Source organism: Amblyomma mixtum, chromosome 10 (genome assembly GCF_055824585.1).
Source record: "Amblyomma mixtum isolate Tamu chromosome 10, ASM5582458v1, whole genome shotgun sequence".
Lineage (NCBI taxonomy): Eukaryota > Metazoa > Arthropoda > Arachnida > Ixodida > Ixodidae > Amblyomma > Amblyomma mixtum.
In genome coordinates this window covers 126184335-126198052 of record NC_143021.1, presented here as the reverse complement: position 1 = coordinate 126198052, position 13718 = coordinate 126184335, and the positions used below count along the sequence as shown (strand labels likewise).

The 13718-nt window shown below is 45.0% G+C and overlaps 1 long non-coding RNA gene across 2 annotated transcripts; it reads left to right on the top strand.

Moving 5' to 3' along the window:
- Nucleotides 1–895: 895 nt before the first annotated feature.
- Nucleotides 896–12937, top strand: LOC149326883 (uncharacterized). 2 transcript variants are annotated; one of them, XR_016286054.1, is made up of 4 exons: nucleotides 896–1212; nucleotides 2247–2340; nucleotides 2884–2959; nucleotides 12659–12937. It is a non-coding gene; the product is annotated as an uncharacterized LOC149326883 (long non-coding RNA). The 2 variants fall into 2 exon arrangements; XR_016286055.1 differs by lacking the exon at nucleotides 12659–12937 and adding an exon at nucleotides 3399–3643 and having other exon boundaries at nucleotides 2884–3357.
- The last annotated feature ends 781 nt before the right edge of the window (nucleotides 12938–13718 follow it).

Below are 13718 nucleotides of genomic sequence, written 5' to 3'. Positions count from 1 at the left end.
TAGGCTTAGCTACGAATACGGCAGCCAGGGAGCAGGCCGAAGCTCGTCGCGCGGCGCGCTCGCGAGCAGCGTCATAGCTGAAAGCTCGGCTCGCTCAAAGATTGGCTCAGAAACTTGCGAATTGTACTCGCAAGGCTGGCAAATCGAGCAGCTAGCGGCTGGCCTGCGACTGAGCGCACGTTCGCAGTACAGGTGAACAACAATTAGCGCACGAATGCTTGGGATACCGGCTGCGTTGCGGCCACGTTAAGGCGATTCTTAAGCTCGTCCTCGACGCCATCGTCACCATACGTGACACACAGGCTGAGAACTTGAATTCGAGTACGTGCTAAAGTAAGCTGCTCGTATTATTCGGAACAATCTGAACTCGAAAAGACAGTTGCTTCTGTCGGCTTCCATGCATGTGGGCTCTTGCTAGTGAAAGTACACTCGAACAGGATGCGGCGAGTGCGGGCCGCTGTTGCATACAAGCTAAAGTGTGAAGCAAGTATCGTCGTAGTTCCGTAACGCAGTTGATATCACAGTAATCCGCTTGTACGGGTCACATTTAAGCTCTGTTTCATGTAGATCTCCGTCGACCATGCCAGTGTCGCGTAGAGTAATGCATCGCAGCTGCTCTTTGTCCTACCGCTCGCGTCGAACATATCCTTGATATGGACCAGTTTGCGATACGGTGCGTTTCTTTGCCTTTTTTGTCGCATTTAAGGGATTTTCGCTGCCGTCAATCGAAATTGCATTCCGTCAACAGCGTCGTCTGCGCCGTCGTCTGCTAGGACACCCGGGGATGGGATCACAGGATCGCAGCTTCTACAAACGACATGTCAGCAAAAGTATCTAAAAGCGCTTTGGTATCCGCATTTAATAAAGAAATAAAATGAAAAAATATAATTTGTTTTTGTTGCGAACACAATTCAAATATTAGTAATAAAAAAAGCGCATTTGTAGGTTTTTTCAACGAAGCAAAACTGCAGCCGTCGTCACGTTTTGTGTTATTTGGGTTTTCGTAGCATTGTTTGAGTGCTCGTGCGGTGGACGTGTATGAAGAACACAAGTGTGTTTTGGAAACCAACGACGAGAATTACGCCCTATCAACACTGGTGATTTTGAACGGGTAAAGCCCTGAAGAAAGGTAGCGCTACGACTTCTTGTCATCTGGAGAGGCAACGAAGAAGAATGTGCGGTTTTGCTAAGCCTTGATGAGCCGTCTGAACGGTGAGTCCCGTGTACGTTTCTTTACTTCTGATCTCTATTCGCACGCGTTATTAGTGTGCGCCTATATAGGGATGGCAGTGCAGGCAGTCTGCGTGCGGTTGCCTCAGCTATAATGCGTTAACGCCGATTCACACGACGGTCCGTTCGCCCGCGGCCCGCGCACTACGTATTCATGCGTCACCTCATTGAGAGGCGCGCTGTCGGCCGCGGCAGCTGGCGAACGGAAAATCGTGTGAATCGGCCTTTACCAGAAAAGAACGGGCGTATAGGCCGCATGGCAACTGTTGCTCCATAGTCTCTATCTGCGTTTAGTACTCGGGTGCCGCGGTAAATAAAAATGCCACCAGTTATCACAACAGAGTTATGCGGTCGCTTGCTAGCGCTGCGAAAAACAACAGACAAAGTTTACTACATTCCAATAGCATAGATTTGTGCTACGTAGGAGAGGATGATGAGCGTGCAGTGCCACGTTAGAGAGCGCTCTTGCTAGGCCAGCTGCGGACAGACAAGGGAACTGACAACGGTCGAGTTGCCTCGCGGCTGGTGCCCGTCGGATTGATTTGTGCTACTTAGAAGATGACGATGAGCGGCAGTGCCGCGCGACAGAGCACTCGCGCTAGGCCAGCTGCCAACAGACAGTGCTCAGTGTGTGTACTCGTGGGATTAGTGCTTACGCCTTAATATTTGTCATACAATTTTTTCGGGGACAATGATCGCGTGTAAAAGGCTGGGGCATATCCCTTGCCTAGTCATTTGTAAATTTTTATCTGTGCTTCCCCATGGAACAGAATTTGACACAGTATTATGTCAAAGTTAGATCGTTCTTGCGTCTGCCCTGAGGTGTAGGTGTCGATGCTTCCTCGCCTTCAGATTTTGAGAACTGTTTGGGATGCAACTGCGCACTTATTTAGGATTTCAAGCTTTTTGCTATATCCCTCGTTTGTGCGGCCCGCTTTCAAGTCGTTCGCTATATCGGTGATGGTTTGTTATTGATTTTCACTTTCTCTTATTTATTCTTGGTTGACTGCCACCAGCTGTGCTGCCGGCGATTCTCCGCGCTCGGAACTATTCCCAGGCACGAGACCCTACCCACAGACCTCCCTGCACCACACTCACCAGTTTTCTTCGGTATTTTTTTCCCTTGCTCTTACTTGCATTGCCACTAGGCAGTTTTTATTTCTGTGCAGATTTGTTAAATGCAATACCAATTTTCGTTTCATGCTGTGATGTGAGATATCGTGCTTCTTGCTAATGAATGCATGCCTTTTCCATCCTTTCATCATTTGTGCAAAGCAGACGGGTCTACTGGTCGCTACGTTCAATTTAAAAATACCTTCGGTGCTGCTGCAAAGCACCCTAGTAGTAATAAAATCCTGTGCATGCTATATTCGAATAGTTACGCTCTTTTCATCATGCATAAAAATAGTGGTATTCCAGCCTGCTCATCTTTCTATGCGGGTGTGACAGTCATGTAAATCTACTGAAAAAATGTATATCGGTGCATCACATACAATCTGTTCATTTCTTTTGTCATGGGCCCTCTCATTGCTTTTTGTGTTCCTATGTTACTACCTTATTCTAATTTATGAAGCAGTAGACAATTTCTTCTCTTGTCATTCATGACATTGTTACGGCCACTAAAAACAGTTGCTCTGACATATTTATTTGCAGTTGCCAGCTGCCAGTATCTACTGGGCCATTCGTGCTTCCAGCTTTTGGCTGTGCTATCTCTCCTCAGCTGTTTGTGGTAGGTATTGTTTTCCAGTGATGCATACCTTACCTGCCTATTTAGAAAAATTTCGTAGACATAGGCTCACAGCCGGGTTTAGAAATGCATGCAGAGCTCTACGTGCACTTAGCAGCAGTACCTCCCTGTATAATCACATGAATCTGATCCTGAATTACATGAATGTAATTACATGATCTGTATGAAATAGTCGCTCATGAAGCTTTTGACTGCTGCTGTTAACATAATGGAATTTACACTGCTTCAGGTGCAGAGACTATTTCACACATGTTGCCTCTTATGCATATGTGCCCTCTGAAAGGACGAACATATTCCTTTATCCCTTTAAAAAACATTGTGTTCTATCATGATGCTTTACCGGTATTTCTGGTGTATAGACCAAAATGTCACTCAGTATTGTAACATGAAGCGGGAACTCAGTTTGTCCAATGTTTTAGAGGTAACATGAAGCGGGAACTGAGTTTGTCCAATGTTTTAGGGGTCCTAAAACATTGGACCAACACAGTTCCCACTCGAGTTATTGATCACTTCGCTCTCGCCCTACCATAAGCTTGCCGTCCAGGTTGGACAAATTGATAGAGCGACTGCTCCTGTGAAGTGGTGGTTCTGAGTTCGAACACCGGACCAGGACGAATCTTTCTTTAACTACGAAGTTTCTGTGAAAGCTGTATAGCTTTCCTTTGTAGCCATTTGGCTGTACTCGAGTGGATGTCAATGAGTAATTACTCCTTATTACAGATCTTTTGTCAACGCCAAACTGATTCAGTAGCAACAAATAGTAGAAGGGTAAAAGCATGCTGCTCCCAAAAATTCGTTAAGCATGTTATAAAATGTATGCTGTATTGTTTTAACTGCTGCAAAGAAATAACGGTGATGTTAGATGCCCAGCCCCTATTAGGTAAACATAGCTCGCAATTAACACAGTGGATGGAAAAGAAATATGGACTTCAACCCTCACGACGACCCTCACCCCAGTAAAACAAAAAGTGCCAGTGTTGCCATACTTGAGAGCTTTGCTCTTTAAAATTGCAGTAGACTGCTACTCAAAGTTGACAAAAAAATGCGTCTCGTTTTCTGCATGTGCATTCCACAGTGCTGGTGCCATTTTCACTGGCCATTGACATTCAGTCGCATGATGTGCACCCCGCTCCTCGAGTTGATTTTGTTTGTCTTGTGAACCTGCCGTCAAAATCAGTGCAGGATAATGCTTCCCCAGTTGATCTGCAGTTAACCTTGTCCTTTGCCAGCTGCTGTCACCCTTTCTCCACAGAGAAGGGCGGTGGGAGTCCAAGCCAGGTGGAGTTGAAATATTTGACTAGTAGTGGACAGGGATCCTGCGGTTTGTTGAGTACACAGGCAAATTGGAGACTTATGGAAGAATTTTTTTACCAGCCAAAAAAGACGCATACACAAGACAGAACCGCACAGGACAAGGGCTGGTAAAAGCCGTAGTCCTCTGTGGTTCTCTCTTGTGTATGCGTGTTCCTTGGCGGGTAAAAAAATTCCTCCGTAAGTCTCCAATTTGCCGGTGTCCTCCACAGATTGGAGGATCCCTGTCTGTTACTAGTCAAATTTCATTACTCCACCTGGATTGGACTCCCACTGCCCTTCTCAAACTTTTGAAATCCTGTTGCCCTAGCAGATCATCAGCTGTCGGTTGTATTACTTTCGCTTCAGTGAAATTTGACATGTAGCGGACAGGGATCCTAGAATTTGTGGAGTACACAGGCAAACTGGAGACTTATAGAATTTTTTTACCAGCCAAGGAAGACGCATACACAAGATTCGTTGTCTGTGTTTCACAACTGAAAGTTCTAAATGCGTGCAAAAGTGTCTCGTGCATTCGCACGTATTTTGAAAACTCAATTTCTGCAGCATTAGGTTTTCGGAATTGGAGCTGTAGCATTGCCGCCACAGAATCCCGCTCGTTAACAAAGCGCACACTTATTTGCTAGGTATATATTCGGTATACCGCAACCAGTACACGTCACTGTTTGGAAGGTTCTGTCGTGAAATTTCTGATTGTGCAAGGTAGCTTTTCTTTTAAATTCAAGCGCTCTCTATTTGCTTTTTCCTGTGCATATTCATCGGTCGTTTCAATTCGGAAGCGTTGGTGCTGCAAGACGTGCATACGGAAGCTACGTTTGTGCACAAAGCTCCTGAATTTTTGAAAGCGCAGCTCTGACAGTTCTCGTTGTCATAAATAAGTACAAAGCAGCCTAATCTTTTTGGACACACCATTTCATGCTCTTAGCTGTTTCTGAGAAACAGGCTGCCTTTTTTTCTGTTTTGGTGTGAAACATTCCTAACAACTTCTTTCTTTCTCGATGCACAGATAGCCTATGCATACACGGGCAGCTTGATTGCAATATTTAGGGCAATATTTATAACAGGTGCAGTGAGCCTTGGTGCATGTGGACAGAAATTAAGCTAGGGTGGGGTGGGGTATTTTCGCACAGGGTAATATTATGCGGAGGGTTTGGCGTATTGAAACCGAGTCTTTCTGAGCTCTTATTAGACGTCCCAGCACCAGGACAGTAGTTGAGGCTTTTCTTCTTTGTTGTCTAGTCAATGGTTTCCATCACATAAAATAGCCTTAATTCTAGCTATCCCGTGGCCGTCTAACAGAACGATGCAGATATACTGAAGTGATCAGTGTTGCATAAAAGTAGTGAGAACATTGCAAATGCAAGGCAACTTCATTGGTTTGCAGTGCACTAACGTGGCAGTCAGAGAGAATTACACATTACATTTGCAAATCTAAATTGTGCATAATAGTAAGGACTGGCACGTAATGTGCGAAGTAATCACAGTTATCTCGTTCATGCCAAATGCTAGTGTCAAACATTGTCAGTATTGCATATTTATAAAGAGCAGGCATGCTGCGCCTAACTTGTCGTTGGATAGATTTTATTACTATGAAAGCAAAAAGTTTACACATGGCTGTCGTGTTCTTGCGTGGGAAGTAGTATTACCTGAAATGAGTATAAACACCAAATTTTTGGTTATGTGTGTTCTTTGTAGTGACGTGCTGGCCATTCGTATACATAGAATTGTTGCATAGTATTCGTCTCCAATCGCTAAATAATTACAACCAGGACAGCAGCTTGGGCATGTTGGTTATTCATTCTAGATGGAACAGCGCAAAACATCGGGACAAGATACAAGCGCTGACTTACAACTGGTTTTTATTTCGAAAATACATTGCTTCTTATACCTTCTTCACCCTCTCAAAAAACACATGCGTCGCAACCATATCGTTCAAGCGTCCACAAAAAAGCATAAGACAAATAATCACAGATATTTATAATCACATTTTTAACATGTCAAATTCTTTCTTAGTCAAAGCAACAGACGGCGTGCTGACACAATCGTCGCGCAGACTCGCTATCGAAGCTGCCTCGATTATTTCCCGGACTAACTGGTCTTTGTGATTAGCCAAAGCTTTGCATTTTTGGAAAACCGGTGCACAACTAGTTGAAGGGCAATCTCTGCAATGGATTCCCAGGTTCCTGCAAGCTTGCTCGAAATTATTTTTGTGTTCTAGCAGCCTTTCATTCATGCACCTGCCAGTCTGCCCAATGTACTGTTTACCGCAAGTCACTGCCAACGAATAAACAAGGCCTTCGGTGCACTCCACAAAGGGGGTTCGATGCTTTATCGTGCATCCCTGCTTCTTTTTGGTCGGATCGGAGTTGACTCGTCTGCACAGACTTTTGAGTTTATTAGGAGCAGTCATCACTACATTCACGCCAGCTTTTCGACCTATGCCTTTCAGGCGATGGGAAATATTGTGAAGATACGGAATTGCTACTACCGGCCTCCTTTCTTTCTGTTTCTGTGCATCATCTTGCTGCTCGGGCCTAGCCTGCATCAGGTGCTTTTTCATCTGCTTGGCAACAGATACCAACAGGTGCGAGGGGTAACCCGAGTTGCCAAGCCGTTCCGCCTGGCGAAGAAAGCTCACATTCATTTTGTGAACACAGGATTTCCTCAAGGCATTCGTGAAGCACAAGTTCACAATAGCCCTCTTGGTCAGCTTAGAGTGAGCTGATTGGAAGGGCATTGGCGCTTTCTCCGCTCTGGGCTCATAGGCCCAGCAGGCGTGCCCTCTAGTGAACTCAAGTCTCAGGTCTAAAAACCTGAGTGACCCTTGAGCAGGAAGCTCGTGCGTGATAATAAGTGGCTGCAAAGCCTGCGCAAAGCGACCCACCTCCTCCATTACTGCTTCTAGCGTATTCGCCCTTTGGCCATCACAAAGAACTAGGTAGTCATCAACGTACCTAAATACCTTTTTAACACTAGTACCTGCAAGCGTTACGTTCAGGAACCTGTCTTTTCGCGCCAAGTACAAATCACTGAGTAGAGGCGCGATACATGAACCAATGCAAACACCGCGTTTCTGGAGATACACTTTTTCCTCCCAACAGACGTAAGTTGACCTGAGGTACACTGCTAATAGCTCCAGGAACCCTCTAATAGACATTCCGCGGGCGTTTTGAAATGCAACAGCACCATGCGTATCTATGCATTCTTCTACAGACACCATCAGCTCGTCATGCGGTATGGAATAATACAAATCTTTTACATCAACTGAGCATGCGGCAAATGCACTGCTAGAATTGTCAGTTAAAAATCTAGCTATATCGTCCGAAGATTTCACCTGAAATGGGTCGTCAATTGTTAGTAGTTTTAATTTTGCTTGCAAGAAGACACCAAGAATCTTTTGCCACGTCCCTCCCTCAGAAATTATTACCCTCAAGGGCCAGTCTGGTTTGTGAGTTTTTACAGTGAAAAACGCGTCCAAGTTAGACTTCTTGCAAGTTTTTATGCCTCGAAGGAGGTAGTCAAGTTTAAGTTCTTTGCATAGCTTCATAGCAGTTACCTTTGCTTTCCTAACAGCTGATGTCTTGTGCTCGTCAAAAACAGAGCTGATGGTTTCTAACGCCTTAGTTTTGTACAAGTCCTTGGAAATCACAGCAAAGCCCCCCTCTTTGTCAGAGGTCAGCAACGCAAGGGAATTGTCTTTCAAGTACCTTACAGTACGTCCCACTGGCAGATTCCTCTTGCAGAGCTGGTAGCGGCCAACGACGTCGGCTCCGTCTGAAATACACCTTGCACTTTCCTTGCACCTTGCTGCGCGCTGACTACAATGAAAGGAGAAGAGGCATGACCGAACAAAGCCAAGAAAACAAGATCCACACGCTTGGTGTGGATGTTCTGCCACAACCGGTCCGCGAGGTGCTTAGCCTTGGGCCTAAGTTTGCCATCCAACCGAAGAAGACAACACCGGAGCTTCTTGCCATGGTGCGGCGCGTTGCCAAGGCAAGCCCTGAGTCGGAAAGTGCAAGGTGTATTTCAGACGGAGCCGACGTCGTTGGCCGCTACCAGCTCTGCGAGAGGAATCTCCCAGTGGGACGTACTGTAAGGTACTTGAAAGACAATTCCCTTGCGTTGCTGACCTCTGACAAAGAGGGGGGCTTTGCTGTGATTTCCAAGGACTTGTACAAAACTAAGGCGTTAGAAACCATCAGCTTTGTTTTTGACGAGCACAAGACATCAGCTGTTAGGAAAGCAAAGGTAACTGCTATGAAGCTATGCAAAGAACTTAAACTTGACTACCTCCTTCGAGGCATAAAAACTTGCAAGAAGTCTAACTTGGACGCGTTTTTCACTGTAAAAACTCACAAACCAGACTGGCCCTTGAGGGTAATAATTTCTGAGGGAGGGACGTGGCAAAAGATTCTTGGTGTCTTCTTGCAAGCAAAATTAAAACTACTAACAATTGACGACCCATTTCAGGTGAAATCTTCGGACGATATAGCTAGATTTTTAACTGACAATTCTAGCAGTGCCTTTGCCGCATGCTCAGTTGATGTAAAAGATTTGTATTATTCCATACCGCATGACGAGCTGATGGTGTCTGTAGAAGAATGCATAGATACGCATGGTGCTGTTGCATTTCAAAACGCCTGCGGAATGTTTATTAGAGGGTTCCTGGAGCTATTAGCAGTGTACCTCAGGTCAACTTACGTCTGTTGGGAGGAAAAAGTGTATCTCCAGAAACGCGGTGTTTGCATTGGTTCATGTATCGCGCCTCTACTCAGTGATTTGTACTTGGCGCGAAAAGACAGGTTCCTGAACGTAACCCTTGCAGGTACTAGTGTTAAAAAGGTATTTAGGTACGTTGATGACTACCTAGTTCTTTGTGATGGCCAAAGGGCGAATACGCTAGAAGCAGTAATGGAGGAGGTGGGTCGCTTTGCGCAGGCTTTGCAGCCACTTATTATCACGCACGAGCTTCCTGCTCAAGGGTCACTCAGGTTTTTAGACCTGAGACTTGAGTTCACTAGAGGGCACGCCTGCTGGGCCTATGAGCCCAGAGCGGAGAAAGCGCCAATGCCCTTCCAATCAGCTCACTCTAAGCTGACCAAGAGGGCTATTGTGAACTTGTGCTTCACGAATGCCTTGAGGAAATCCTGTGTTCACAAAATGAATGTGAGCTTTCTTCGCCAGGCGGAACGGCTTGGCAACTCGGGTTACCCCTCGCACCTGTTGGTATCTGTTGCCAAGCAGATGAAAAAGCACCTGATGCAGGCTAGGCCCGAGCAGCAAGATGATGCACAGAAACAGAAAGAAAGGAGGCCGGTAGTAGCAATTCCGTATCTTCACAATATTTCCCATCGCCTGAAAGGCATAGGTCGAAAAGCTGGCGTGAATTTAGTGATGACTGCTCCTAATAAACTCAAAAGTCTGTGCAGACGAGTCAACTCCGATCCGACCAAAAAGAAGCAGGGATGCACGATAAAGCATCGAACCCCCTTTGTGGAGTGCACCGAAGGCCTTGTTTATTCGTTGCCAGTGACTTGCGGTAAACAGTACATTGGGCAGACTGGCAGGTGCATGAATGAAAGGCTGCTAGAACACAAAAATAATTTTGAGCAAGCTTGCAGGAACCTGGGAATCCATTGCAGAGATTGCCCTTCAACTAGTTGTGCACCGGTTTTCCAAAAATGCAAAGCTTTGGCTAATCACAAAGACCAGTTAGTCCGGGAAATAATCGAGGCAGCTTCGATAGCGAGTCTGCGCGACGATTGTGTCAGCACGCCGTCTGTTGCTTTGACTAAGAAAGAATTTGACATGTTAAAAATGTGATTATAAATATCTGTGATTATTTGTCTTATGCTTTTTTGTGGACGCTTGAACGATATGGTTGCGACGCATGTGTTTTTTGAGAGGGTGAAGAAGGTATAAGAAGCAATGTTTCTTCGAAATAAAAACCAGTTGTAAGTCAGCGCTTGTCTCTTGTCCCGATGTTTTGCGCTGTTCCATCAAGAATTACAACCAGATTTCTTTTCTTCCCTGTTTCAATAGCATAGCAATTGCTATGACATCAATGTTCAGTATAGGTTATGGAAGGCACAAAAAAGCTACTATATCGCTACTTCGTCGTTTTAATTAGTTACAATGCTAAAGCCAGCCTGCCTTAAAGGTGCACTGAAGAGGATTCTGAACTTGTCTTTTTGCCGTGGGAACTCGATCTACACGTTCCTAGCATTCTTAGAAACTGCAACTTATTGCCCTGTATGGCCGATTTCCCTAATTAAATCGAATTAACGTCCGGCTCCCGCCCTTTTTTTTTAATTCTGCCTCGTACGATGGGCGGAGTCGACCAACGCGTGAAGTTCCTTTCAGCCAGCTCCGTGGAGGCTTTGCTTTCGCTTTATTTTGTTTTTTTAGTTTTCCATGAATAAATAGTTTCATTCGCAGATAATATAGCCGCAAAATAAGCCCGCAGAAATAAAAATATGCGCGGACTATTTGCTATTACGGACTGCTACGTATTACTCCGCCGATGGCAGAGCGGCAAGCCGCCACGGGACTGGGTGAAAGGCACTCCACGCGTTGGTCGACTCCGCCCACCGTACGAGGCAGAATTAAAAAAAAAAAGGGCGGGAGCCGGACGTTAATTCGATTTAATTAGGGAAATTGGCCACACAGGGCAATAAGTCGCAGTTTCTAAGAATGCTAGGAACGTGTAGATCGAGTTCCCGCGGCAAAAAGACAAGTTCAGATTCCTCTTCAGTGCACCTTTAAGAGTCGGAATCACAATGAATGACGAAGCCGCAATTATATTGCAGTTTTCCTCATGCCTCCCCTGGCTTATACTGACCTTTGATGCCATTGCCATTGCTCAGTTTTTAAAAGTGAAGCAGGAGAGAGAAGATATTTAATTACAAATTATTTAGCAGTCATAGGCGAATACTGTGTGGTTATCCGTGCATAGTAATGCCTTATGCATCATTAAAAACAAAAAAAAATGTGCAACTGAAATTTGCTCGGCTGCTGACCCAAAAGACGCGGGTTCGATCCCGGCCGCGGCGGCTGGAATTTCTTTGGAGGAGAAATTCTAGAGGCCCGTGTACTGTGCGATGTCAGTGCACGTTAAAGAACCCCAGGTGGTCGAAATTTCCGGAGCCCTTCACTACGGCGTCTCTCATACCCTGGGTCGCTTTGGGACGTTAAACCCCATAAACCAACCCAAACCAAACTGAAATTTGTTGTCTGAGTCTTTGAGATGAAAAATTTTGAATTTTTCCTTCACTATTTTAGAGCATGAAATTCAGTTAATGGTATCTGAGAAACAGGAATTGCAACAGCCATTTCTCTTCAGCAAGAAAACTGTCATTGGTTTAAGTGTTTTCCCGATTCAAGGTTACCCTATATTTTAAACTGCACAATGTATTATGTGACAAGAACCGTCAAGCACAATAGGTGTGGTTTTAGAAATGACTGGAAGTGATAAGGGAATACATTTACTTAGAGCAGGTAGTGACCGCTGATCCGGATCATGAAGAGTAATAACTAGAGGAATATGAATGGGGTGGAGTGCATATGGCAGGTTCTCTCAGATCATGAATGGCAGTTTTTCAATACCCCTCAAGAGAAAAGTATACAACAGCTGTATCCTACCGGTATTCACCTATGGGGCAGAAACGTGGAGGCTAACGAAGAGGGTTCAGCTTAAGTTAAGGACAACGCAACGAGCTATGGAAATAGAAATGATAGGCGTAACGTTAAGAGATCGGAAGCGGGCGGAGTGGGTGAGGGAACAAACGCGGGTTGAAGACATCCTAGTCGAAATCAGGAGAAAGAAGGGTGCTTGGGCAGGGCATGTAAGACGAAGGCAAGATAATCGCTGGTCCTTAAGGGTAACGGAGTGGATTCCAAGAGAAGGCAGGCGTAGCAGGAAGCAGCAAAATGTTCCATGGGCGAAGGTTTGCAGGAACACGGTGGACATAGCTGGCGAAGGACAGGGTTAATTGGAGAACATGGGAGAGGCCTTTGCCTTGCAGTGGGCGTAGTCAGGCTGATCATGATACTTGCAGAAGAGCTTGCTCATGTTAAAATTTTCATTTGGTAAATATGTGCTTGTTTTACATGCACACAGCTTTTGAAAGGACTAGCATAGTGATAATTGTATTGGGCTTCATAAAATTGTAGCTCTGAATGAAGGTTTGCAATGAAAGGTGTCTGCACTTGGTCACAATATAGGTACACACTAGTGGCGACATGACACACACGATCAGTACATTCTAGTTGTATTCTTTCTTTTTTTTCATGGGTTTATATGCAGGATAGTATGAAAAGGGCATTGGAATTGACTCTTACTTGCATTATTTTCATTCATATTTGCAGGCACCCGGTGAAATGCACTCATAGCCAAAGCTCCTTCACTCAGCCGAGCAAGCTACGGCATCATCCAGCATCTTAGTTTCTTTTGAGCGCTTACAGCTCACTGCGGTGGATTTGGTAGATGGGTTTACTTTGCTTTTGGCAGTGTTCTTGGCATTTAATGTCAAGTACACCCCAAAAACAAAGCGGGCTTGTCTGCTGCTTGAGACACTAATGGGGCTTGATCCTAGCGAGCGCCTCCCGAGCGTGTTTTGGGCAGCCACAGCAATGACTTGAGAAATAAAAGTTATCAGTGTTGTACATTTGTGTCATTATTTCTTGAACCATTGTTATTCCCAACGCAGACAGAGCACCATACTAATTTGCAAACTGTAGTGTAGCCATAAAGTAGTTGTATGAGCAAAAATTATTCTACTCAAAGATTATAATCCCTTTTGCTCATTACTCTTTTGTAGATGTAGCGCAGGTGGATCCTGCAAAACATATGACCAACTTGCTCTGAAGAATATGTGAAATAAGAAAATTAGTACGATACATTGAAAACACGTGAAACTCCTTTGGAAGGAGTAATATAAGATCTGGGCTGATACTCCTTGAAGGAGTATAGTCACTCTAACAAACGGAGTCCTGGAACTCTACCTGAAAGAGTAGTAGGATGCTGTTTCAATGTGGTAGCTTTACTCCCTCGGAGGAGTGCCTGTACTCTATTGCAGGAGTAGTACAGTACTCCTTGAGTAGGTGTTGGATCACTCTTTGTCCAGAGGGAGTAATTTTATTCTGGAAAAAGGAGTGGAATATGGGACAAGCGAATACTCCTTCAAAGTGTGTTCTGGGCACTCCTCTGCACTCCTTTAGTTCTAAGAGTGTATATAGAAGCAATACAACGAGATATCCTTGACGCCTTCGAGAGCCAGAAACCTGGACCGCCCAATCTTTGAAGAAAATAACGCAATGTCGTAGGGTCAGCAAACGAAAAGGCATTGTCATCAAACCCGCCGACAGGGGAGGTGGCACAGTAATCTTAGACCGAGAAAATTACTTTCAGGAGGGATATCGGCAGATC